The sequence below is a fragment of the Passer montanus genome, unplaced genomic scaffold (genome assembly GCF_014805655.1).
Source record: "Passer montanus isolate IOZ18808 unplaced genomic scaffold, ASM1480565v1 scaffold3, whole genome shotgun sequence".
Classification (NCBI taxonomy): Eukaryota; Metazoa; Chordata; class Aves; order Passeriformes; family Passeridae; genus Passer; species Passer montanus.
Window position 1 is genome coordinate 4,283,704 of NW_024367707.1, and position 25,619 is coordinate 4,309,322.

General features: G+C 41.9%; 1 long non-coding RNA gene across 4 annotated transcripts in view; it reads left to right on the forward strand.

Annotated features, from left to right (window-relative positions):
• Nucleotides 1-696: 696 nt before the first annotated feature.
• Nucleotides 697-25,619, forward strand: part of LOC120504751 — a 222,994-nt gene continuing 198,071 nt past the window's right edge. For all 4 annotated transcript variants that reach the window (XR_005628108.1, XR_005628107.1, XR_005628110.1 and 1 more), the window contains exon 1: nt 697-762. This is a non-coding gene — a long non-coding RNA (uncharacterized LOC120504751). The remainder of the gene's footprint in view (nt 763-25,619) is intronic.

Here is a 25,619-nt window from a genome sequence, read left to right on the forward strand (position 1 = left end):
AAGATGCAAAGGAGAAGTGTTCAGTCAGAGAGAGCCAGAAGTGGCACAAAGGGTCAGCCTTAAGGGTGAGCGGGGGCTGGCAAGCCCAGCTAGCTGCAGTTTAATACAAATTCCTGGAACTGATTAGTTGTTAACTGCAATGAAAATAGTCGTGCAGCAAAAGGGAATGAAGGCAATTTTTGAGTGGTGTCATTTCTGTGATCTTTTCCTCCACACTGGCATGCCCTTATGCTACAGACAGAACTGCTGCTGAACCAGTCAATGCAATGACATCGCTCTCCACTGTCAGAAAGCCAAAGGAAATCCGCTCATGATTTCTCCACCTGTTCCAGAGCCCTGCATAACAAGGCCAGGAGACAGGAGCCTATCTGGGCTCGCAGGGACTGGCAATTCCTGCCCAAATCACAATTACTCTTTCTGAAACAGGCCCTAGCTTAACAGACGAGCAGTTGCCCAAAACCGGGAGAAACCTGCCCAAAAACACGCTCCCGGCCCCTCGTAGCAAAAGCAGCTTGTTAAATTTCCGCCGCCTCCCCCGCGCCGCAAGCGCCGCCGCCCCCGCGCCCCTCGCCCCCTCCGCTGCGCCGGGGATGGCCGCGGATGAGGAGACACCTGGGTTTCCCTGGCAACAGGTGCGGCGGCGGCCGGGGGAGCCGGGAGAGCCCGGGTTTCCCCGCTCGGCTCCGCGCCGCCGCCGCCCCGCCGCCCCTGGCAGGAGCAGCCGGGGCACCGGGCGAGCAGCGGCCCCGCCCGCAGCGGAAGGTAAGGGGGTGCTGCCCGTGGCGGGGTCGGGGCGATGCAGGGCGCCCGGGGCAGCTGTCCGGGTCAGGCACCGGGGCTGGCCCCGGGCCGTGCATGGCGCACCCGCCTCGGGGAGGGTGCAGCTCCTCAGCACAGAGCTGAGCCCTGTTTCCCTGGGGCTGGGGCTCGCAGGCTTCCCCCTCGCTGCCCTCCGCCTCCGCCACCCTGCCCGCCCGGACAAGGCCCTCCCCAGCCTCTGCCACCGCGCTTGGCTTCGCCGACGGCCTCCTCTTGGCTGGGCGGGTTTTCCCGTCCCAGAGAGCCGCCCCTGCCTGTGCCCTCGGGGCCGCCTTGCTCTAGCGCGGGCCTGGGCCCACACTGCTGGCATCTGCCCTTTCACGCGGTTCAACCAGCCAAGGCTTGCCCGCTTCCCCCTTTATTTCTTCTTGTTTACATTTGTCCTTAGCGAAGGCTGGCCGGTCACCGGCCTCGCCGGTGCCGTGTCCCCCATCGCCGGCGGTGCCGGGCCCGGGCGCTCGCTGCAGGCGCTCTGTGCGGTATCCCGGCCCGTCGGGGCGGGTCCTGCCGCCGGAGCTCGGCTGCCCGCGCTGGGCACAGGCGCATCAGCCCGGGCACGGGTTTGTGTGCCGGCAGAGCTGGCTCCTGCGCGGCGGTGAGCTCATGTCTGCCTGCGCAGAGGCAGGCGGGCCAGGGCTCTGCTGCCTCGGCGGCTGCGGGTCCCCTTCCGCAGGGCCAGCCCCGGTTCGCGCTGCTCCGCGAGGTCACACGGCCTACAGTGGGCAATAGTGTAGGGCTTGCCACGTCGCAGCCAAGTAACTCCTTTCCTACTGCTTTATTTTCTTTCCTTGAAACTCAAACCTAAGGCACAGTGAAGGGAAAAGAGAACAGTGCATATCCTGGTACACATTCTTAAAAAAAACCCAAAAAACAAACGAGGTATTTGCAAATGCAAAAAACATTAAAAATAATCTTTAGGAAAAGTTCATTAAAATATTATCCCTATTTGACATTTGCCTATTTGTTTTGTAATAGTAACACTTCGTGGCACTTGCTAATAAGGTTAGATGTCAAATACTCTTCCCATAAAATGGAGCTGATTGGTGATCTCAGGCACTGATACAACAACAGTATCACAAATGAAGGTACAAATTGACCTTGAATGTCAATTAACAGAAGGCTTTATCCACAATTTTTTATTGCACACAAGATTTCTGGACTCCTGTGTCCCTGTGTTTCCTTTGTGTTGTGTTTACAGAAAAAGAAAAGAAGCACAAAGCTCCTTTTGCTTTACTAAAAGCAAAAGTTGTTTATAGTTTTGAAGCCAGTGTGATATTTCCCGATAATGTAAAAATTCAATTGAAAAAGGAAGTAATGTGTTGCCTTGCATTGTTCCTCCAAATAACTTAGAGAGAGATAACTTGATAAAAACATTTCTATCACACCCTCTGGTTAGTTAAGTGCAGCTATTATGGTTCCAAAAATAGATAGTCTCTGAAAGTGCCTGAAATCTGCAACATGGAGGTCAGTTTCTGCACAGAGCCTTTTCTGCCACAGCCATTCTGCCTTAAAATTTTCATGTACTTCTGTCTGTTTCTTTAATTCACTCATAGTTTTTCATTGTTCCATAAAATAGCTGCATATATGAAATCAAAGAGAGACAAGCTTGTAGTCTAGAAAGTAGCCAACAAGAGCTGTTTGATGCAATAAAAATAAAAGCATTCAGTGGTTTGAAATAAGGAAAATTATCACTTTGAAAATGGCTTTTGGCAAAACTCCATGACTAACTTTCTTTAAGAAATGTATCTACTAAACAGTGAATAACGAACCAATATCTCTATAAACTATCCACAGAATTGCTTCTTTGTCTTATTTTTCAATGACTTATAATGTTTTGGCTTTCCAGCATTATTGATACTAAATCAGCCAGCTGACTGTGGGTCTGTCTGTACAAAGAGAGTTGCCAAGAGTTGCACAAAGCCCAGGAGGAGCGTGCTGGGCTGGGGGCTGGGAGATCGGGGCCATTTCCAGAAGGAGCAGGATGCTTTTCCTTGTGCTTAGCCTCGGGCATAGACGTGGCTTACTCCTTCCCTCAGTCAAAGAAGGAACTTCAGAGGCTTAAGCATACACCCGGATGGCTGCTAATGAGACTGTTCTGTCTCTTCATATATTTCAAAATCTACATGCCATATTTCAGTCTCAGGCCTTCTGGGCATTTGTGTCTAATTAGGCTGGAGGGCCTCCAGTTCAAGATTACCTAGGCTGCTTGGTGCTCAATTTCTTTATATGACTTTGGCAATAAAGCAGATTACCGTGGGTTTATGTGCAAGCAAATTAGGGACAGATGTAAGCATTCTTATAAGCCCTGTTCCTGTTTTCTCAGCACGAACTGAATTCCACCATCATCTGTTTCTTTCTACATAAAATGTGTAGTGTTCTGATTGTAGCATATTTATAACTGGGTGTTATGTACTCTGTAAGTTGCGAGACTTTTAAATACTTCATTTTCTCTTGCCTTCTTTTTTTTTTTTTTTCCCAATGGAAAACAATACTGCTTCAGGAAAAGTTTCCCACTTCCAAATAGAAATAATGAACAAGAGAAAAGGACTCTGGGCCTAGTAGAGCTATGCATAGAACAAATAGCAACAAATGTTTTAAGTTTGTTTATGTTTTCATAACAGCCTAGAGTAGAATGGAGAAAACAAAATACATAGTACCTGAGCTGGTGTTTAACAGTATGAAGTAATAATACATTGTTTAGGACTGCTACTTACTTGTGCTTTAAGAAAACCCCAAACAAAGTCCCTGTGCATTATAAGAGAAATATGTAAAAACTGCTAAGGCTGTCTGCTTGGCATCACTGAATAGATAAACCATATTGTAAAGTTACAGAATCATAGAATGGTTTGGGTTGGAAGGGACCCTAAAGATCATCTCGTTTCAAGCCCTTGTCAAGCAGGGAACCTTTCACTAGACCAGGTTGCTCAGAGCCCCATTGAACCTGGCCTTGAACAGTTCCAGGGCTGGGTCGTCCAAAGCTTCTCTGGACAACCTGTGCCAGTGCCTCACCACCCTCACACTAAAGATTTTTTTCTTAAAAACTGATCTAAACCTGCCCTCTTTGAACTTAAAAGAGTGGTTTAGTCATTCCTGCTTGTCCTATCACTACAAGCCCCTATAAAAATTCTCTCTCCAGCTCTGCTGTAGCCCCTTTAGGTACTGGAACCCCAACTCTCTCAGCCTGTCTTCATAAGAGAAGTGTTCCTGGCTTCTTTGTGGCCTTCCTCTGGACTTGTTCCAAAAAGTCCCTATTCTTTCTGTGCTGGATGCAGTGCTCCACGTGGGGTTGCCTGAGAGCAAAGTAGAGGGGCAGAAAAGTCCTCTTTCTAGGTGCTAGATCCTCTCAGGATGTTATCCCTGGTTTTGTTGAGCCAAAACCTGAAGTGAAATCCCAATTCCAATGAGCTAAATGACAAGATTTACTGAGCAATTGTCTCATCTTACATGTCAGGAGAGCTGGGTACATTTTCAAAGGTAGTTGTCACCTTAAAAGAACCTTAAAAACATCTAGAAATACATGTTAAAATAAAGTCTAAAACCCATCAGATTCTTTAAAAGTTAAGTTTTGGAATCAGAAATACTGTGTTTGAAAACAAAATTCTTCTTGACCTCATTAGGAAGACTTAAGAATAACTGTCACCTGATACCCAAACTCCTGCTTAATGTAAATCTTAGGGATTTTACCTCAAGCTCCCCTGTGACAGCTCTGCAGAAATGTTTTGGCACTGAGATGGTGAGGAACAATGCACCATGAAAAGTGAGTGGCTTCTGCCTGTCAGGCTCCCAGATTTTTCCATGTGATTATGCAGTTTGCTAAAGTAAATTTTTATTTCTTTGAAGAAAAAGAATTACAGAAGAAACACTGATACATAATCCTTGGATTTAAATTATATTATTGAAGTAGTTCTGCATTTGAGAATGCTCTAAAAAAATCAACACTTTGTGTTTATAGGACTTGGAGTCCTGGTAAACTCATTCCTAATATTGCATGTGTTATGAAAAAGAAAAAAGGCTGCCTGAATGTCATATAATGACAGATGTTTTCATCCACCAGAAATACTGAGCAGCCACCCTTTTGTAGGCAACTTTTATAATAAAGGAATTTCTTTCCTTTATGAAGGGTTGAAACAACTGGGACAGGCAATCACATCTGAAATGCCTCTGCTTTCATTTCTGGAATACGGAGGAGTAAGAAGCGAGGAGACATTGCCTGGTGGCAGGAGCTGAATGCTTGGGCATGGGCGTGGTGGCATCTGCTCTGTTCTGTTGAAGGTGCCATGCCCTGCCCTCCCCTCCCCAAACCATGGTGAGGCACAGCCATGCAATGCCTTTGGAGTCTATTTCTGGGCTTTGTGCTGGGAACCTCTGTCTATTATGGAATACAACAGCACATTTCTATGTATCATACAGTCATTCATTTTCATAGAGCGCAAAGTGACTGATCAATAGCAGAATGTGCCTTCAGAAGAAGCTGAGCTATTTTTCATGGGAAAACTATAACTTTAAAGCCCCTTTTTCATCCTGTAACACTCCAGAGATGAACAAAAATCTGCAAGCACTAACCTTGAAAAGGAAACGTGTTTGGCCCTGATGGAGGAAATGCAGGTAATGTTGTTAGGTAGCAATCTTAAAAGATCTCAGAAACTGCAAACCTAAGTGTAGTTGGTGTTCACCAAAATAGTTTTCTAGTGAAGGGCTTCATAATTATTTTGTATATCAGATATGTGTTTCAAATGTAAAGGAGAGGTTAAATGCCTTAATGAGTTAGGAAGACAATAGCCTCATTTATCAAAAAGATAAGAGGAATACAGATGACAGAATTATCAATATTCTGCAGGGAAAGAAAGCATATGGTAGAATTAAGAAATGTACTGCAGTTGGTTAGGGGCTTTGCCTTTTGGTGTCAGAACACTAACCTGAACTCTGAAAAAGCCTTTGGGGAAAAGATACTCATACAGACCCCATCTGGACTTAATGTGATGGTGCAAATAAAATGTGAGTGGCATTTTGGGCCTTTTTTTTTTGTGTGTGTGTGTGTGTATAAAATTGGAGTAGGACTCCGTGTATTGGATTATTCTACTTTTTATTTTTTCAACAATTTCTGAAGTCATTGTAGCTGCAGCTTGGCTGTCATGTTCTTCCTTGATTGGAAACTGGCCAAGGGGATGGTTGGCAAGCCTGTTTTTTGGAAGTCTGGGCATCTTGCTGCATTGGGCCCTCTGCAGTATTAATAAACCATGAATAAACTTCCTGGCATTTCTTTAACAACATTATGGTTAAAGAGCAATCCGTTTAAGCCTTCAGAGAATAGCTATTGCAGAAGAACAGAAAACACAGTCCATTGGCATCTAGAAAATTACTTTTTTCTTTCTAAAGTAAAAAGGCTTTTTTAAAAAAAAAAATTGCACAGCAGAAAGAATAGTCCTGGGACATAGTATAAATACTAAACTACCATTAATAAATGTAGTCTTCCCACTGAAAGGTCTTACACACACTGATTAAGAATCTCTTTTCCTCACTTGATCTGCATATGATATTCCTTGAATTTTGTGTCCTGTTCTTGAATTTGTGTTTTGGGATCTGATCTTGAAAATGCTGTTCAGGTTGCTGTCTAGTTTTTATCTCAGCTGGCCAGAGCTGGCCAGCTGGCCTGAACATCTTGAAAATGCTGTTCAGGTTGCTGTCTAGTTTTTATCTCAGCTGGCCAGAGCCAAGTAGATATCCCTAGATCCAATGGAGATGTCCTTAACTTTCCCTGGACAGGGGGCTGCAGGCAGAATTGCTCTGCTGTGTTTCAGAGGGACATTATAAAGGCAGTTCTGAGGGAGCTCGTGGTTTGGAGTGCTGCAGGGTGAGCCAGGAGCCATCGGGTCTGTGCTGCTGCTCCTCGAGGAGCTGAGTGGTGTGACCTGTGCCACGAGCCTGTGACCAGCAGCTTCTCTTGGGTGATATTTTCTGCAGCAGAGAATGGAACTCTGGGGGATGCACGCAAGGATTTTCCATGATAGAGGGGTTCTGTACTGAGTGTCATGGTAGCCGTAGTCTGCAGTGACTCCCACAGCTTTTCCTCTCCTACAGTGTTTCTCTACGTGGCATGCAAATCACTAGTGAGTACCTAATTAGGCATAAGTGATCATGATTTTATTATGTTTTCCTATAATAAATGTATTAAAGTTATCACTGGTTTATTAGAATTACCAGTTTCATAGTACTGAAAACAAGTTTCAAGATAAATAGAAATGATAAAACATTTTTTTTCTGTCTGAGGATGTTAGACTTGATGACCAAAGACAAAGGAAACCCAACAAAGAAAAATTATTGCTATGGAAATCCCCAGGTGAGAAGGTAGGAGTATGAAGGCTCTATAAAATAAAAGTTAAGAACTTTAAGAAATTGATAAAGGCACACAGAAATCTCAATGATGAATGGAATAATGGATGAAATACCTTTTTCTTGTATTTTTTTTAAATTTTATTTTAAAGAAGCCTAGTAAGAGCAAAAGGAGTCTGAAAAAAGAGTGGGCTGTCGTTGGTTGAAAAATGTCTATTGGAATTAGAGAAAAGTAGTCATTGAATTACTTCTCTTCTTCAGATGTCAATAAAGGATAAAGTACTGAGACTGTATCTCAGCTGGTGGTGATGGTAAAGCACATAGCAGCCTCCTCCACCTCTGCTGTGTGAGCTGCTGTTGTGCTACTGTTTGGCTTATTTAAACATCTGGACCTGACAACTAATACCCAGAAGTTTTTACAGAATTTGCTGTAGAGTTTGTTGAGTTATGAAGCTTGAATTTTTTAGTATGCTTGAAACATAGAGAAATTACAGTGAACTTGGAAATTTTTCACCAATGCTTTCAAAAGGAATCTTCTGGATAATTGGAAGCCTATCAATTTGGCTCTGGTCCTGGAAAAAATGAAAGAAATTCTCTAACTGGGCTATGTTTAAGCTTCCTATCATTCTTTAAGTCTAATCACCCATGATTTTCGGAAAATAGATTTTATCAACCTGCCTTTTTATTCCTTTCTTTATTCTCTTTTTTGAGAGATAACAAAAACAGTTTGATCAATGCCATTGCGTTGAAGTAATATATAATATGCTTCTGTGAGGCATGATTTTTTGATCAAGTGACTAGACTGAAATGAAATCAATTTGATGCTTCTTAAATGGACTAAAAGCTGGCAGACAGGCTATGAAACATGACTGTAAATGGGTAATCCTCACTGAGTGTGTACCTTTCTGTAGGATCCTCTAAGAACTGGTTATTAGCAGTGACTATTTAGCACTTTATTGATGACCTAGATGGTAACAATATCAGTTTTCCACAGTAAATCTAAGAAAGAGGAAAGCTATCTGATGCAAGGGGATCTGATGGCATGAGTAAAGTCGGTGCAAGCTGTGGTGTGCCCTGAGTGAGGTTTTAGTGAGCTGCTGTGGCTCTTACAGATGTAATGATAGTACTAAGGATAGAGAAGTATTTTGCACATGTACATTGCATTGCTGTTAAGAGGGAGAAAAGGGGTTACATAATGTCATGACAGTAAAGGATTAGAAAAAATGGACCCCCAAGTTCACTATCTGCTTGGTTCACCAAAGGGGAGTGGGCCAGTTTCGCTTGCTCTCTTTTAGTACCTGTTCTGGTTCATCACAAGGGAAGGAATTCTTCAGTGTAGCCAATGCCAGCCTAATAAAATGCACTGTCTAGAAGGTGAAACTGAGCAAGCAAGGTTTGTCTTCGTAACAGTGAGGTAAACTCACCACTGGAGTATTAGTAACAGTAGAAACATTATGTGAAATAAATTACAGTTAAAAAGGTCTGTGATTTTTAAAGACTTGTGTTCTTCAGATCTGAACTCTTAAAGACTCTTGTCATATAAAAAAAATTAATTCAGTTCAGGGTGGTTTTTTGTGCAATTTGTGGCCATTTCCAAGAGGACTGTGGTTCTCTAATTGTTTAGAGAACTTTGGAGATTTATTCAGGCCTCTGAATATTGATAAAACTTATTGTAGTCTCTTGTTCTACTAAGATATTATATCAAATAATTGGTTTTGTGTTCAAGTTTTTACTGGCAGGAATGGAAGCAGGGAAAGTCATGTGTATGCTTTAGAACTTCAGAGATGTCTGCACTCCCCTCTGCTGTTGCTTTCTTACCGTGTTTCTTGAGCCTTCCAAAATAACCAGGACAAATAGATCAGGAATTTGACTTATTATTCCTTTTGTTTTCTGTTTTTTGGCCTGTAACCAGAGCAGATGAATGTAATGCCCAACTCAGGCAAGGTTTCTATATTGACTAAATGCAGTAAGGGACAAAGATGAAATTTTTATGTTGGGCTAGAAGAGATTCTGCACTGTGCTTGACAGAGGTTTTATGAAAACCTTAGTAGAGAGCTTTCCTGTGACTGCATTTATATTGCTTACATATGAAAGAATTTTGTGGCTCTCTTCAGAGCTCTGATTATGTTGAAATTTCATAATGTTGAAATGTTGGGTGACAGAAAGAAAAACCAATTTCAGAGCTACAACTTAGAGATCATGATGAGCCCAAGGGATCTTGATGAGGTTCTGCTCCTATCCTCAAGAACTAGAATTTAGAAGTTTGATCTTTAGAAAGTCCATTGCATTTAACTACAGCCATAAGTATCTGGTTGGTTTTTGTTAATGCTATTCACTACTGACAGGGCTCAGAGTAATGACAATGTTTTGCATCTAGAACAGTTAATTTTCACCTGCATGTTTTTCACTTTTTTGCTAAAGCAATGGAAAATGCTCCTCAGTTGAATCCAGGTATTTCATATACAATTAGTACCGTCAGTAATTGTACGTGCCATTTCTCTCCCACTTTTGCCCACTGGAACAATTTATCCTTCCATCCTACTAAAACTGGAAATAATGAAGCTGGCTTGCTTTGCAGAGGACTTTGAAATTACATGCCCAGATCACCTAGAAACAGAGCCAGGGGTAGTATCAATGAGTCTCAAGCTGCTCTTTTATCCACTGGACCGTGCTGATGACACCACTAAATACTAAATTTGATAAGTACCCAAGAGCAAATGCATAACCAAATTTCAGGTGTTGCTGTAGGAATACAGTGAGAATATTTTTTAAACTGTGATAATAAATTATTTTTCAAATAGTTTAAAAAAAAAAATTATAAAAGTATAAACGGAAAATGTGACCCCTCCATGTTTGTTCTCAAGAACAAATTTACTTTTTCCCCCTGTGGCCATAAAAATACTTCCTTTCCCACTCCATCCCCATTCCAGTTACTGCATTGAAAGCCTACTCTGTGTTTATGTTCAATTCCTATTTCAGTTTAGCAGTGGTAGCAGCTAAAAGATGCACAGTCTATATTCTCCAGCCGTTGCAGCAACACTTACACATTGGAACTGTTTGTAACATCAGTAGAACTCTCTCCTCTGTGAAGTCATGCCTTAAAGTGATCCTTTCTCTCCAGTTTTTGCCCCAAATTGAATTTCTTATAAGAACTGATAATTTCCCATCAGGCTTAAAAAGAAAATCCAGTTGCTTTCTTTTGCTCCCCCCAATTTGTGCTGAGCTGTGCCCTGCTGTTTTACAGCTGGACTGAAGGTGTCTGATAAAGGACTCTGCTGTTCAACTGGAGCTTAGTGTAATGTTCTCTTAGTCTTTTGTCTTGGTCTTTTAGTGTTACAGTCTACAACTTACTATCTTTATCCCTGTTTGTCTTCTGTATCTTGCCAGAAGAATGAACTTGGCTGTGGCTGTCTCCTGTGGAGCCAGGACTGTCAGGGTCCTTACTGAGAAGAGTGCTGCTGCTGTACGTGTCTATATTCCAGTGACCTGCCCACCAGCAGGCATTGCACACTTACCTGGGAGAGCTTCTGTTCACCTGTCTGATACCTCTGCTCAGAACATTTTGATTATTAAATCATCTGTAGGAAAGATACTGACTAACCTTGGTGGAAGAGAAATACATACCAGTGTCATAGGCATACATGCCAAGAGCAATACTGATTAGGAGCTTTCTGGTTGCAATCTAGCACCCAACCTTAGGGGCATAAGTATTTTCTATGAGCAGTAGTAGCTATTTATGGATGATTCCTAAACACAAGAACTGAACGGATTAGCAAGATGCATGGTATGTGATTCTTTGCTCTTTCCACAAACATCAGGGTCAAGCTAGAAAGAACTGCAATGAGGTCATAAAAATATTTTTTTTTTCCCAAGCTTTAAAGATCAGCACTGTTTTTCATGGAGCAGAATGGCATGGAAGTTGAACTTCTGTTCCCACAATTGTATTTAAGAAGTACTCATGAATCTTGACAGACTTATGAGTGATTGTAAGCAGCTGACTGAAAACAATAGGCCTGTGCATGCCATGGGACATGGGTGGGCCCCAGCCACCGTCAGTGTATCTGTGCTGGCAGGTCTTGTGTGTCAGGTACCGTGTGCCAGGGCAGAGCCCTGGGAGCTGGGGCACATTGCAGCATGTTGGAGCTTCAGTCCCTGCTGTTCCTCAGCTGCTCAAACACTCTATTTGAAGAAATGGATCAAATAAAGTGCATTTTGTATGTTTTTTTTTTTTTTGTTTTTTGTTTTTTTTTTTTTAAGAGGCTGAACTGTGTCTTCCCTTGATGCAAATTCCCATCTGAAAACATGTTGTCATAGCTTTAACCCCAACCCACTCAGTTTGGGGGGCACATGTGGCCAGCTCAAGTCTGCTTTGCCGAGAGGCAGGTACAGATGGGTCCATGTGTGTTCATGTTTATAGCTAAATGTTTAACATGAATTCAATTAACTAAGGAAAAGATAATTCCTGCAGAGGTTGTCTTGGACTGAAGGTCTTCCGTGGGCAAGGGCAGAAAAGCTTACAAAGTCAAAGAATTACAAAGAATTTTCCTGATGCCAAAACCTTATTTCTTAAATATGAAGGGAAGGTACAGAGAGGAAAAAGAAAAACATAAAAAAATGCAATGGTGACAATGTTGATGGTGGTATTTGAGGATAGACCACCTCAGGATAAGGGGAATAATGATATGACAGAAACTTTTCCATCTGTAACTAAAAATATACTGCTGTTTTGTGGTTCCTGTAACTGAATCAAAATCAGTAAAACATTTTGCTTCCTTTCTTTTATTTTTTTTATTTTTAAATGCAATTGCCTCTGGGTGGAAAATGTTTCCTAATGTCTCCTAAATTCTTTAAGTAGTGTTTCTGTGAGTATATGAAGATATATTCTGCACCAAGGAATACTGTAGTCTGAAATCTGTTTTGGAATCATGTTCTGTGATAAATATAAGACATGAGAAGATAAATAGTTACATTGAAAAGGCTTTACATTTGAAGGTTATTATGATATTAAATTACATATGTATGATTTTAAGAAAATACTGTGTTGACCTGAAGATAATTGAGAAGATATTAGTTTAGTAAAAAAAACATTACTGGAAATATATTACTTATGGCTAAAAAGCTGTTTATATACAAAATCTTTCATATCCCACATATATTAAATGGAGTGTACTCTGTCCATAAAGATCTTCTGTGGCTTACTATTTGGTCTGAGCACCATATAATAAAAAGTTCTGCTGAGATGAAATTCTGTATAATTTAAAGCCCAAATGAAGAAGATGCCTAGTAGGAAAGGAATAAAATGCAGCAGCTATAAATAAATGGACATGCTGAAGTTAGTATATGAGGTACTTTTTATTTCTATAACCTGGAATGCTAATTCCAAACAAAAAACTACAAAAAATGGAAAGGAATTACAACCACTGTCACACTCAAAGGGTCTGTGTGACAAAAGTCAGATGAAAGAAGCAATGAGATCACAAAGTGGTATGTTTGCAAGAAAAAAAGAGAGGCCTTTACCAGACTACAACTAAAACAAAAATGTAATGAGTTACTGGTCTTTATAAACCAGGTACTTTAAACAGTGAAGGGAATTTCATAGTTCAACAGTACTGCACAGGTGGGAAAGGTTGCATCCTATTTATTGCATTTTAATTTCTGTATCAGTTGAGGTATGTAATTTTCAGAAAAAGCAATTTAATGTGATTATCTGGTAATTCAGAGATCCCATTATGATGTTTAATTTGTGAATGTTCATGACCTAGAGCATTTCACTAGGCAGCTGATAGTGTGAGGAGGAGCCGGAGCTGTGGCTGCAGCCTCCTGCTGTGCAGGGAGCGTGTTGGTAGAAGCAGCTGCACAGGAGTAAAACAGACTGGGAACTCGGGCTCCTGCTACATCAGCATGGAATGAAATCAATGTGTGGGATTGTTCTTCCCGGAGATACACACGGCAAGGGTGTGATGAGTGGAATTGTTAAACTGTAGCTGCACAGTGCTACCCAGGGACATAATACTTTGTGTCCTCAAGTCTCCAGGGGGAACTACAAGACAACAGGATTAACTATCAGAGTGGATTTGCTCTGTAGACAGAAACTCTTTTCTACATGATTGGAATAGATAATTGATGGAGGATCAGATCATGCAGACTTCTAAAGCAGATTAGTTTTTCACTTTTCTTTTTCTCATTACAGCCTTTGTCATTAAAATGGATATACTTTATGCCATTTTCTGGTCTCCTTACAGTCATTACACTGGAAATGTTATCACTTTTGTTTTTTTCAATTTTTACATTCCTGAGGCCCAATAGAATTATTTTCTCTTAATATAGTCTGTTTCTGTGTCTTTATAAAAAAAGTAGCACAGGTGGAGTTTGTAAAGAAATTATATTATTTCCTGACACTCTAAATACGTTATTGTTTCAATAAGTGATTAATTGTTTTAGGATGATATTTTCATTAGGACCTAGCTTAAGTACCTGGTTAAACATAACAAAAGGTGGTGATCATGACTTTCATGCCATAGACACTAAGAAGGAAAAGAGCTGTGTTTCTCTAGTCTGACTTTTAGTGTGAAAGAGATCCAGGGATTCTTGCATCTGACTCTCTATTGCTAGAAAGTCATCTAGCTTTGATCTGCCAGGGGCAAATGATGGAGGATCTAATACAAGCTTTTGCAGAGCAATTTTGGAGGACTACTTATTCGAGTGAAAAAGCAATGAAATTGAAAATAACTGAAATAACTTTCTATTTGTGACGTGAATTGCCTGTCACAGGCATGCAACCTTAAAAAAAATCTTAAAAATTTAAAGTCTTGAGAAAGAGATAGTAGCTTCAAAGAAGAATTAATACACAGATGTTTGGCTTCTGCTGTATGGGACTTCTCATTTCATAAGCCCTCATTGTTCAAACCATATGCCTTATATCTAGACTGAAACCGTCTAGTTTTGATTTCTACACCCTGCTTTTTTTTTACAATAGTTTTGTCTTTTATATTAGTTGTTCAACATCAAAATAATGAGCAAGGATGCCTAATTTTGGTGTATGTGTGGCTTATAGGAGGCACAGATTTTGGTTCACTTGGGTCATTCAGCACCTTCAGTTCATACTCCAGTCAGGTCAGAGAGATCAAAACCCACACAGAATTCTTAATTGTCTGTACTTGATAAAGAATATGAATAGGATAAACTCGTACACCAAAGATCAGCAACACTTCCTTTTGTTCTGTGTCCCAGATACCTGATGTGAGCAAATGCCCTTGAAACAAAGTGAGACTGAGAAATACAGCAGTAGGTGTTGGTATATGTGCTCCTGGAGCTTACTGGTATCCTGTTAATCAGATGCTGCTGATTTATATAATATCTATATATAATGCATCTTCCATTTTTTAAAATAGTATTTTCTGGACACCTATGATGATGTTACTTTTTGACATCAATCGTATAACAAACTGGCTTTTGCTTTCAATTTCATGCCCGTTAAAATGGCTTAAAATGGCCTGCCCCCTTTTGGGGATAATCAGACTTTGGTTCAGCAATTTCAAAAAGCAATCCCACAGAGAAATACCAATAAACTAGAGAACCCTGAGCAGAGCAAGCCACTGCAGTGCAGAACATAATTCATAGAAAGCATTTGACAATAGCATTTTTGATGATTCATTCTCCTGACTCAGATGGAAGAAAGAACCAGGCATGGAAACAGTGTGCATTTGCAATAAAAGAATGAAGGATTGCGGGGGCACACTTGTTGTGATGACCCTGGAAATGATAGCAGGTTGTTCTGGTGTCCATTCTGGGCCAGGCTGAGATGGGTCAGGGAGAGAGAGAGAGAGAGAGACAGCACAGTCGGTAAATTTATGAATGCAATATAAATTATTGAAGGATGTGGGGAAAATGTCTAGCCAAGCATAGCTGATGACTTTTCTTATAAGTTTGTCTGGTAAAGATAATTTCACATGCTGTAGGGCATGCAGCATTGTGTGACATCCTAATTTTTTCATAAATTGCTCTGTGAGATGGGGGCAGCTCTGCACAAGATTGTTTTCATAGTGTTGTGTCTTGTATTTGCATTACTCTGTGACTAACTACCAATGAGGTCTGCTTGAAGCTTCATGCACTGCTGAGCTGCAATAAAATCTCTCCGCCCCGTGAGCACTCTAGTATTTGACATTGTGGTTGTTTTAATGGGATTATTTTTTCTTGTGCAGGGACTCCAGTTTGGGCTTCCCTTGTCTGGCCACATCTGCCATGAATCTTGTTGGATTTGAGTAGGTTGGTGATGCCTTTCCTTTGTTGTATTTAGCTGAGAACAGCCTGCACATTTAAAAGCATGAGGACAAAAGTTCCAGTGTGCAGAAGATCCTGGTTTTTAAGGAATTCAGCTTAAAATGAAGACCACAGAATTAGTGTAGCTCTTGGTAACTGGATTAAAACTAACTACCTTCAGAAGAATTGCTGTGTAATGCAGTCTTCCCAAGGAGGCCCCCAGTTTGCAATTTTTTGATTTGAAAAGGGCTGAGAGGAAAAAAGTGCGCTGTGCCTGGGTTTGCAAATCTCACATCATGTGTAGTCCAGTCAAGTGTGCCTGACAGCCCCCTCTGTAAACCACAAGTACATCTATAGCAACATGCTAGAGGAGGAGGAGGCTCTAAGGACTCCAGAAAGAGAAGGATGCCTTTTCAGTTCAGTCAGAAGTTTTTTTGCTGTTTGTTGCTTGCTGCTGAGAAGACCTTCAGTGAGAGGGTAACCAGGAGTGGGATGCACAAGTCTTGGGCACAGCGCAAGAGGGGCTGTGTGAGGCATTTTCCACTGAGCCCCAGCTTTGCTGCACTCTTGGTCCTGCTGTGGATGTGGTTCCTGTGTGTGCCTCAGCTGCAGGTCAGGGCCACCTGTAGCTTGACTGTGCTGTGGGTGCACACCAGCTCTGGCCAAGTGACCTGGTGACACAATGGCAGGTGTCCAGCCCTGGAGGTGGGGGTTTGCTTGGCCTGGTACAACCAGCAGCAGTGCTGCGGACAGACTCTTCAGGTGGAGTGCAAGGTACTGATGCTTTTTTCAGACTGATGCCTCTTTGCACTGGCCTTCAGAGGATGGTTTAGGTTTATTTTTGACCAATGAAGCATAGAAACCCAGGGAGAGGGAAGGAAGATGGTCTGATACAGATGCCTTCCCATTTTCAATTTTGTTGTTTTCACTGCTGCCTCCATGCATTTATGCCTACTAACTTCACAAATGCCTGGCAGTCTGTAAGCTTTACATCCTCTTTCTTTCAAACTTGGCTTAACCTGTCTGGGGAGTCTTCCGCAAGACTATATGAGTCACAAAAAGTAGCAATATGCTAAGTTAAATACAGTAAATGATTTATCTCCTCTCCCTCTGGTTTGTGTTTTGAAATGTACGCTGCGCGGTTTGATAGCTTCCTACCACTGCTGCCAGGCCACCTGTCCTGCACCGTGTCCAAGTCTTTGTCTCCAAAAATACCACTGCAGCTCAGACAAACAGCCTGGCAGCCATGCCAGGGAAGACCTTTAAAGTTATGATCTCGTATCGCCACAGTGGGAGAGAAAGGTGTATTACATGTCTGACCCAACACTTCAGAACCGCAGAGCTGTGTCTAAGATGTATGTAGAGAGCTGGTCAGCCTCTGGAAACTGGCATTGTATGGCATCACAACAGTTAGCATAGTGCTACTGCTGTCTGTGATATTTTGTCTGATTTTTGTTTTGTTTTAATTTGTTCTTATTTTCTTTTTTTTTTTTTTTTAAATTAGTGACTCACATGATTGGAATTGCTGAATTAGGTCTGTATCCCTTGCCACAAAACCTGGAGTGAGTCCAGAGAAGGGCAACAAAGCTGGTGAAAGGGCAGGAGTGCAAGTCCTATGAGGAGCTGCAGGGGCAGCTGGGGTTGTTTGGCCTGGAGAAAAGGAAGCTCAGGGGGGACCTTATTGCTCTCAGAAGGAAGGTGTAGGCAGGTGGGGCTTGGTCTCTTCTAGTAACAAGTGACAGGATGAGACAAAGTGGGTTTAAGTTGCACCAGGAGTGGTTTAGCTTAGATACTGGGAAAAGCTTTTTCAGAGACAGGCTTGGAAATACTGGAAAAGGCAGCCCAGAGAGGTGGGTGAGTCACCATCCCTGGAAGTGTTCACATAACATGAGGCTATGTCACATGAGGACATGGTTTAATGGTGAAGATGGTGGTGGTGCTAGATTGATGGTCTTTCCCAACCATAAAAAATTTATGATTCTGTGAAAGCCAGTGCTTTTTCTGCGTGTACCCTTTATTTTGCCTGTTAGGGAAGATACTGGAAATATGTAATGCCATGTGGTGGCTGTGGATAGACACTTGAGTTTTCAAATAAGTAGGTTAAATGTAAACAGATGATGAAGTGGATGTCCCACTGAAATTTAGGTCTCCCAAGAGCAGTAGGGCTGCCTCTATGCTCATGTTTGGTTTTTGTAGCCTTGACCCACGTGTTTCCATACCCAGGGTAGCTGGCAGCAGCTGAGAGAATGGCAGCACCCTCAGTGCACAGGACTCAGTGCTGAGCCCTGGGGTGCCATGCTGGCCCATGTGAGCTAACATAGTAGTCCCTGGGTCCATGGACACTCAGTTTGTGCTGGGCATCAAAGAGAGAGCAAGGGAATGGAGTTGCAGCCACTTGCAGCCACTTAGGCAATACTCACTGTATAGATGGATGTAACTGAACGTTTTCTGCAGAGCCGCGGGTGAAAAACCCAAGTGGGATGCAGCTCCTGCCAAGCACCCTTGTCCCTGGCAGCAGCATCTTCTGGTGTGCAATGGAGGGACTTCAAGTATGGTTCCTCTTCACTGCTGAACTCTGCAGTAGGCACTACTTTGCACACCTTCATGATGGGCTGTCCAATATCCTCTGGGTCAAGGCCAATACTGATTGTGAGAGAGCTGTGGCTGAGACACTTGGTAAGAGCCCAGCATTCAGGGGATGACGTGAGGGAGCCAAAGTACCTCAAGTGTCTGCCTACGTGCAGTAGAATAGGGAAGCACGTCTGTTAAAACAAAAGGTCTGGGTTGCTTGTTTGGTTTTAAGAAACTTTCCATCCTCCCATTGAAAGAAGCCCTTGGGGTGAAAGGAGTGCAGTTGTGAGCTTAATATTGTTGGTGTTTGTTTTACCAAGGTTACATAATTGCTGTTTTCCTGGGAAATGAAATCATGGAAGTGAAAAGACTAAATTCACCAGAGTATAAGCAGGCACAACTTTGATTTCAGGCACCTGTCTGTGCCAGTATTTAATTTGGCACAGGAAACGTAGCATCAAAATGAATATGAACAAGTAGCACAGAAATAATGGCACAACTGGCATTCAGACACTGAGATGTGAGAACAAACACATCCCTCCCCAGCATGGGAAACTTTACAGTACATAGTGTGTGTGGAGGATGAGGACAATGACAGAAGCAGGCAAGGAGACTCCTGTGCAGCAGGAGTGGCGAGGAGGTTGGAAAAGACACTTTCAGAATTCCAATGAACCCCATCTTAAATGAATTGGATAGAGAAAAGGGCAAGCTGCAGCCGAAGAAGAGAAGCTGAAAGGCTATAAGGCCTTTCCTCTGTCTCGCCTTAGTAATTATCTCTTGTTTGCAGAGCTTCCATTAATTGGAATGCATTTCCTAATGAAATTAGGCTGGCAGCCAGTATTCAAGTCTTTTTACTGCTAGGGAAAATTTGTTCTTTGAACAACTCAGCCATTGATTTTTATTTGTGTTTTCATTAATCATGAGACTGTTATGTGCCAAAAATTCCACGCTCCATCATATTGCCTTGGACAGTCTGAGTTATTTGATTTATTCCCTTGCTCCTGTTTCTCAAAAATGGAGTTCTACAGCAGTGCCCCATTTGTAGTCACTTTGTTGTGTCATTTCCACATACCCCCCTTTTTCTTTTTAAACAGTGTTTTCCTTTAACTTTTTAAACAGGGCTTCCTTTTAACTACCTGTCTGTTGGGACAGCAAAGACATCCTAAATTAAAAAAAAAAGAAAAAGAAAAGGGCTTTAAAAATGGTTTCAGTGACTTTTGTATTGTGGCATTTGTGAATTTAAAAGGATTCTCAAACTTTCCTTTTTTATGGCTAGCACAGGAACTATATCAGTTCAGAAGAGCGCATTTTGATGAGAGACCTTGACGAAGCGAAACTGGCAACAATTTTGCTGGAAGGGGTGAAAACCCTTTTCAAACCTCAGATGGTCTTTGAACTGTACTTTGCTTCTCTCTTTGAAAAAAGGTGGGACTGACAACAAGAATTACAGCATTATTTGGATGCAGTGCCTTCACTCTTGCAGCCAGGTCAGGCCTAGGTATTGCTGCTGGTGTGAACAGCCTTGTCCATCTTACTGGGTAGGATGTGGTTTGATACATGGACAGTATCTGCATAGTACCTTATTTGTCAGGCTGAATTAATTCCAAGAATTAATCTTTCTGCTATCTCCTCACTACATGATAAGTATCTGTACTGATCATCCTCCACAGCAAATATGAATCTTGTAAAATGCATGCAGCCATTTTACAACAGGCTTTAAGTAATTGATCTGCTGATCTCTTTTCTCATTCAGCACATGGGAAGAACAGTGAGCAATGCTGAAGGTTAGATGGAGAGAAAATGATTTGAGTTACCTCCAGCTCAGAATGATCAAAAAAACTAGACTGGCTTTAAAATTAGTTTTTGAAAAGCAATCTGCTTAAGGTTCAGCTTAGTTTCTTTGATGTCTGAGACTTAAATGAATGCATGCAATTTACCTTTACAGATTTGTCTCAAGACATGCTAGCATAAATGGTTGTGAATTAAATCTTAATCACCCATCATCTATAGCAACTGGAAGTAGGGACAAAATTGGTAGTATGGGACCTATGACTGAAAAAAGAAGAGAAAACCCCAGTAGGACTCTGCATTTTTCAGGACTGCAATTTATACAGCAGTGATATATTTTTTCTTTAACTTACTACGGCTTCAAACTGTGTGTGTGTATTAGACTGTATGCATGCAAAAAACCTCACACAATTGGTGTTGCTTTAAGAAAAATAATTTTCTCATGTTTAGTTAAATTCTTCTCCTTGTGATTCAAGTTTTATTTCCTATCCAGAAAGTAAATAGTGCAGTAGTAGTGATCTTCAAGAGACTGGGTGTTACTGTGAGAAGTCACACTGAGAAATTATGCTGAGAACCTCGTAATACCTTGTGTATTACGGATGGTGTGAACAATTTAGTGGTGTTTCAACACATGGTTATGGTGAGAAGGTCAGCCAGAGTCCCTCAGCTGCCGAGCTGAGGCTGTAGGCTCTGTGCAGCTATGACAAAGTTGTGAGTGCAGGGGGATGTGCTTCAAGAAGGACTAATGGACCAGGTTAATGGGATGTTCAGTTAGAACAGTTCACAAAGAGAGGCAGCCCTAAGATCAAAAGAAAGATGTTTCTGCAAGTATTGGAACAAACAAAAGGGGCTTTAGGTGCATCTTGCACTGGAAAATGATGAGGGAAAAGATGGAGTTCTATGGAGGGTAGTCTTGTAAAGGGAGAGAAACAAAGGCACTTATATTTGCCTCAGGTTGTTGTAACTGTTGTCTGAAGACACACAATAGAAATTTTCCCTCTTGAGCTCTATGGATATTTCCTGGTAATCGCTTTGAAACAATGTTACTATCAGATACCTAGAGTACAGTATCAGAAAGGCTATGCACCAGATATTACAGCATCTTGAGTGGGCTTTCTGGTCATACATTTATACAAACATGGGTGGCATTTTCGCCTAGCTCTGGAGCTGATCAAACTCTCCACTGCAATGCTCTCTAACAAACCCTGGCACTTCCGTGAATTTTTCAAATAAGTGTCTTAGTCAGCCAGTTCTTTAGGTTATTGATTACTGACAAGCTGATAGTCCTCACAGACTTCCTGTCTGTAATGAAGAAGATATTCCATGTATTTCTTTGTGTTATTAATTTTTTCTGTTCTTGGGATGTTGTAGAAAATCTAGCAGGATGTAGCTCCTAGTTTTAGTCTCTTTCTGCACGTTATAAAACAAACAAACTGGGCACTTCCATTCCTGAAATTGTAACAACAAGATCAGAGTGACACAAGGTTTTCATGGATTGTTTCCTTCTCCATCTACAGCTGTTACCTGACTTCTCTCCATTCACAATGAAATGGCTACAGAAAACAAGGTGTTACAGATGCAGAAGGAAATAGCTGTGGGAAGAACATGTAGTTCCTAGTGATGCTAGAAATATATTGCCACTGGGGAATGTGGTAGTTTGTGTTATTGAAATGATCAACTCTCTCTTTAGGCTCTGAAATTCCATGACTACTGATGTGTTTGTAACAGCGGTTTCTGCTCTCTCTTCTGACAGCATTGTACCTATCTTCAATATGTTTTGCATAAATATGGGAGAGAAATACAGATGCACACAGCATGCAGGTGTCTGAAACTGCATTGTGAGATTCAACTAGCATATGAACACAGTACCAGAATGAGATCATATGTGACTGCTGGAACATTTACTTTTCCCAGCCAAAAAAATTATTTGCTTTTCACAGTTCATAATAAACGGAGAAAGGCTGTAGATTTGTGTTTTTTCAGCCTGTCCTTCCCATGAGGTGTTCATCTTTTATAAATAAAACAAAATAAACCAAAAGACATTGTTTTGACACAGTGCCTGATTGTAAGAACATGAAGTTGCAGCTAAGAGGATTCAAGACCAGGCTGTCCTGGGGAGGAGCAGCTGCCACTTTCTGTTGCAGAGCGGAGTACAAGAATGCCCCAAGGCATTGTAGGGAATAGTGGGGGTCCTGTGGGATCATCTGCAGCAAAGGATCATGCACATAGGGCTTGGCATCAAACTCAACTTTCCTTTCTGGTGACTCTGCTGATGCTGTTATGGCAAGTGCCTCATCTCCTGGTTCTCCCAGCCTGAGAGATATGCAGTTAATCTTTAAATAGTTGATAATTCCTGCACCTCTTTCTTCTTTTATGTGGTAAAGCAACTGTCTCTACTTGCAGTTCTTTCCCAGTGACAGTGGTTAAGTGGGGGTGATGGCAGTGAGTTAGTCTATATTTTGGTAAAGAACATTAGTAGAGACTCATCAGGGGAGTAGCAGCCTCATCTGTGCTGAGGGAGAAAGTGTGACAACAGTGCTGGGAGAGTTCTGGATTGAGCCTTGATGAATGGAAAATGGAGAGCTGCCTCAAGACACCTACAAAGCATTATCTGTTACCTGTCTGGGCTGTTGGTATTGATTGGTGTCACAGGCAGTGGTTGCAAGCTATCTGTCATTCATGTGGTCTCTCTAGGGTTACCAAAAATTGCACCATGACCATATATTTTCTTTACTTCTTAGCATGGTGTCCAGCACAGCTGTGACTGGTGCCAAAGTGCTTGGGCGTCTTCTAGGAACCATCTTCTAGGAGAAATACTTGAGAAATCAATTTGTCAATAGGTAAGCAGTTTGTCAATGGTCATGCCTATCTTATAAACCTAAAACATTTCATACTATGGGAATTATTTTCAAATCCTTCCAGGCTAATGATGCTATAATGGTGTTTTCACTGGAGACAAGACATGATATGGAACTTTTCCTTCTTGAAGACAGTGGTTGCCTCCAGACTTCTCCAAATGGTGCTCACTGGGGAAAACAGCAGCTCATTAGGTATTACTGAGAGCTGCAAGTTCAGTCTCTGCTGAACTGATTCATGACACAGCTCTGCAATGCCTGTGCATGTTACTCATATTCCCTGTGGTTGCAGTCTCCCATGCTGCACTGTGTTGTCCCTCACACATATGTGTGTCTGAACAGCCACTGTGGCTCACATACAGAGCAGATTTTGAAACTTTACTAAACATCAAGCAGTAAAGGTTTTGAATGAAGTTAAAGATGAGGTGGGGGCTGAATTTAACTTTGCACTGAAGAGCCCTTTCTGTTGCTGGAACCTTTGCATGCATAGGTTTCAGGCTATCCAGACAGTTTGGTCCCTTTTCATTTGTTTTGCTCCAACGTTTTAAGTTGTAATCATTTCAGAAGATTAAAACCATGTGTTTTAATGCTTGCTCAGAGAGTGCTTTGCAGGCCTCCAGAGAATGTGTGTATGGACTCACAGATCTGCCTTCTGTTGCTGGAACCTTTGCATGCATGGGTTTCAGGCTATCCAGACAGTTGGTCCCTTTTAATTTGTTTTAAGTTGTAATCATTTCAGAAGATTAAAACCATGTGTTTTAATGCTTGCTCAGAGAGTGCTTTGCAGGCCTCCAGAGAATGTGTGTATGGACTCACAGATCTGAGGTAGACTCAAGATGCTGAGCAGCACAAAATGTGGCAAGCCAGAAATACGTTCAGACACACTTTTATGGTTTGTCTGAGTGTCCCCTGTGGGACAGGAGCCGTGGGTTTTCTAGGCTTATGCAAACATTGTTTTGATGCTACAGCACAGAAGGGCTGAGTCTGCTGCCTGTGCTTGTGTGTGTGACATACACTAGCTGTGCCAGAGCCAATAGGCACTGTCTTTTAAACCCTGCCATGAATAAAGAAATACTCTCTGAGGTTTTTCTGAAGTCCTGCAGCAGGGAATTCCTACTCCTGGAACCTTTATTTCTTTTCTTGGAAGGAATTGGATTAATGTGTAACTCTCTGTCATCAGGATTACCTGCTGATACTACCTTGATAGCTTTCTGTTTTTCTTTTCCTGTGTTAGCATCTGGAAGCTTTGAGTGGTTGATGTGTCCATCTTGTCCACTCATTTACTGCTTCATATCCTCTCCCCTCACCACCCATTTTCTGCAGTGTAGGAAGGCTAAACTGTTCCAGGGCAGAGAAGACATGATGAAAGCAGTAGGAAGTAGGTTGTAACTGGATTTTAGATGTTTTCTGCTGGTATTTTTAAAATGGTTTCCTCTGGACTTCATGGAATGCTGGATGATGGGAAAAACCACTGCCAAGGTTTTTCCCAGAGAGGAAACTTCAATGCTAAACTTCATTTCTCCTTCCAGGTCAGGCAGCAAGGATTTAGTACATGTGGAGTAGAACAAGACTGAGCAGCATATATTTTTTCCTGTAATTCATTCATATGCAGGCCATTGAGAGGCAGAGTTATGTCTCTCAGGGATGTGATATGAACATGCTGTAGTAGGAGCTATGCAGTTTCACTGGTAATGATCCATGTCAGAAATGTCCCTGTATTTCCCCTGGCTCAGATTAAGTCATGGGGTGATAAAACTTTTTCCTCTTGGCCCTTTTCCCTAGACAGCACACAACTAGGGGCAGTGATTGCTTTGTGTCCTGCACCTCTCATTCTAAATACTGTTTAAATTCATGGACTGAATTATACCTGAGCCTTTCTCTTCAGTGATCCTCCATGAAGTTGAAAGTCCTGCTGGTTTTTCTGTGTCAGGAAGGAAGGCACTGCTGTCCCTCAGACTACTTGCTCATGGCTTTGACAGGCTATGTGCAGTGAAACAGGATGGAGCCGCTCTCATTCCCACTTTATCATCCTTTGTCAGCTGGTGGGAAAAAAGCTCTGTGCTCTGTACTTGGGGGAATCCTGCAGGCACTTGAGCAGGCTCCACAATCCACACTATAGATCTGACCCTGGCACTGTGTCTGCTGCTGGCAGGAGACCTCCCTCTTCAGTGGTGTGAAGTGGAAATAATGTAAATCCATCTGCAGCAAGGCATGGCTAAGCACCATGGCACCTCTCTCTGTGGGGAAACTGCTTATTTGTGAATTGTGTCAAGGAATGGTTAGTTGGAGGGGTGGTCCTGACACCAAAGTGTATCTTTTTGGGGTCTGGGTAGTGTGAATGATACAGGGGACTGGGTGAGGAAGGGAGAAGTGGTTTCCTTCTGGGGAGAGGTGAGCACATTTAAGGAGATCTTGGCAATCTCTCTGCTGGTTCTTCTGAGTTTCTTATAATGCCAGTACACCCACTAACCACACTCTCATTGACTCAAGCTTGTCATTAATTTTTTGTTAGACTAAATGTTCTTGGGATCTTATTTTAGGAAATACAGAGCGCTCATGGCCATAACTGCAGTCCATAAAGTTTTTGCTGTCAGTGTAATAGCAGAGAGAATGCTAAGTAGTCTCAAAAAATGAGTGGGTGGTATCTCAACTGGGATATTCATAATCAAGGAAAACTTTTGACCTTACATGTCCTGTGCTGTGGATGTAAGCTATGATAATCCTATTTTGCCTGAAGTGTTTTTACTGCTGCAATGCGCTCTATTGGAAGGGATAAGAACACTATTAATACTGCATTCACTGTAAAAGGATGTGGCAAATGAAAAACTGGTGCATACATGAGATGGCACACACTAGATACTGACTTCTGCAGGATCAGAAAAGAAACTAGAAAATGCAGCATATACTTACACAGAAATTGAATTTTCACAGATGTGCTATTACTCCGTTATGACTTTAATATATCTTTTACCTTTACACTTTTATAAAAGATGTGTG